The sequence below is a fragment of the Babylonia areolata genome, chromosome 34, assembly GCF_041734735.1.
Source record: "Babylonia areolata isolate BAREFJ2019XMU chromosome 34, ASM4173473v1, whole genome shotgun sequence".
In the NCBI taxonomy this organism is placed as follows: Eukaryota; Metazoa; Mollusca; class Gastropoda; order Neogastropoda; family Buccinidae; genus Babylonia; species Babylonia areolata.
The window spans coordinates 20,683,583-20,686,082 of NC_134909.1; the positions used below are offsets into that span (position 1 = coordinate 20,683,583).

General features: G+C 45.4%; 1 long non-coding RNA gene across 1 annotated transcript in view; it reads right to left on the reverse strand.

The window, feature by feature from the left end:
* The window catches only part of LOC143277687 (uncharacterized), a 246,949-nt gene that overhangs the window by 53,005 nt on the left and 191,444 nt on the right, over window positions 1-2,500 (reverse strand). The gene's annotated exons all lie outside the window — the stretch shown is intronic.

Genomic DNA, 2,500 nt, shown 5'->3' on the forward strand with positions numbered 1-2,500 from the left:
TGTGTGTGTGTGTGTGTGTGTGTGTGTGTGTGTGTGTGTGTGTGTGTGTGTGTGTGTGTGTGTGTGTGTGTGTGTGTGTGTGTGTGTGTGTGTGTGTGTGTATGCCGAACAGACGGGGTGTGTGTGTGTGTGTGTGTGTGTGTGTGTGTGTGTGTGTGTGTGTGTGTGCCGAACAGACGGTGTTAGAATTGTGTGTACGTGTGAGTGTGCGTGCGGGTGTGTGTGTGTGTGTGTGTGTGTGTGTGTGTGTGTAAGAGAGAGAGAGAGTGTGTGTGTGTGTATGTACGTGTGTGTGTGTGTGTGTGTGTGTGTGTGTGTGTGTGTGTGTGTGTGTGTGTGTGTGTGAGAGAGAGAGAGAGAGAAAGAGAGAGAGAGAGAGAGAGAGAGAGAGAGCGAGTGTGTGTGTGTGTGTGTGTGTGTGTGTGTGTGTGTGTGTGTGTGTGTGTGTGCGTGCGTTTCTGTCTTTGTTTTATTTTCTCATCTGGTGAATATTGTGAAGCAAGTTGAAAAAACAACAACAAAAACCCAAGCCGAGAAGGGAAGACTAAAAAAATATCCAGTAGAATTGTTTAGGGAAGAGGAACAGATAGCTAGATAGACAGACAGACAGACAGATAAATAGACAAATAGAGAATGAGCTCACGAAGGAACAAAAATGTTGTTTACTGGTGTAAAAGGAGTTGCACAAGATAGGTGCGCGCGCAAACACACACACACACACACACACACACACACACACACACACACACACACACAGAGGGAGAGGAGAGAGGAGAGAGAGAGAGAGAGAGAGAGAGAGAGAGAGCTCCAACCCCAACAGCAAACCACTACCACCACCACCACTACCACAAACAAGAACAACAGCAACTATGTTGATGATGATGATGTAGTCTCCCGTCGGACCGACGGATGAGTTGGCAGGCAGGTTTATCTGTCGGTGTGTGTCCTCATATGGGAGAAGAGGCCGATTCTGGATGCGCAGCACTTCCCACAGGTGTTGCAAGGGAAAACGTCTCCAGAAGTTGAGCTCTGCTTCCTTCGCTTACGCTTCTCCTTCATGGCCAGCGTTCTCTTGTTTTCAGAGAGAGAGACAGAGAGAGAAAGAAAGAGAGAAACGTACAGGCAGTCAGTCAGACAGACAGACAGAGGCTAACAGAGACAGAGAGATAGCGAGAGACAGGGTCAGAGAGAAAGGCAACAGTCAGATAGACAGACACACAGACAGAGACAGAGAGACGGGGAGACAGACAGACAAACAGACAGACAAGAAACAGACAGAAAGACAGAGACATATATAGTAACAGAGACAGAGAAACCCGCTCCCCTACAACCCCCCCCCCCCCCACACACACACACAAACACCAGCTGAATGCGCAATTCTCTCTCCCCCCCCCCCCCCCTTCCCTCCCCCCTCAACCCCACAAATCACTTCCCATCCAGCTTTGAGCGAGGTTGTCCTGCTTACGTCACATCCGTCATCTTGCATGCTGGGAAACATCAGCCTCCATTCCATCAGTAATAATGTTATTTTGCTGCTTTTTTTTTTTTTTTTTTCTTTTTCGCTTTCTTCCAGTTTCCACTTCATATTCCTTTTCCCAAAAAGTTATTAATCTAAATCAAGAAATAATGAATGTGATAACCTGTCGTCTCGACCTGTTGGGAGTGAAAGCAGATGTTGGTGGAGACTGAACCATTTTGCTTGACAGTGGTATCAATTGCGGTTGTGGCGTGTGTGTGTGTGTGTGTGTGTGTGTGTGTGTGTGTGTGTGTGTGTGTGTGTGTGTGTGTGTGACGGAGAGAGACAGAGAGAGAGACACACACACACACACACAAAGAGAGACGTATTTTATTGTTGATTCCCAACCAAGAGAGATCGAGATAGAGAAATACAAAAGAAAAAAGAGTCTTGGAGAGAAAGAGAGAGAGAGAGAGAGAGAGAGAGAGAGAGAGAGAGAGAGAGAGAGAGAGAGAGAGAGAGACAGACAGACAGACATACAGACAGATAGAGACAGAGAGACAGGCAGACAGAGACAGAGAGAGACACAGAGAGAGAAAGACAGACAGACAAACAGACAGACAAAGACAAAAACAGAGACAGACCGACAGTCAGACAGACAGACAGACAAAGAAAGAAAGATCAAAGAAAGAAATGAACGCAGAGATAGACAGACAGACAAACAGACAGACAGACACACTGACAGACAGAGAAAAAAAAAATAAAAAAGAAAAAAAAAAGCTGACCACGCAGTTTTACTCCATCACTGCCAAACACAGCAGGGTGCGAGATTGTCTTGCTTACGTCACATCCGTCATATTGCATGCTGGGATATATCAGGCATCACGTCATGTCTTTTTGTTGTTGTTGTTGTTGTTGTTTTTTGTTTGTTTGTTATTTTGTTTTCGTTTTGTTGTTTGATTCCATTATCCATGTTGATTCCTTCTAAGGAAGTTAAAAAGAACAAGAAGAACAATAACAACACTGAAGAAGACAAACTAACGT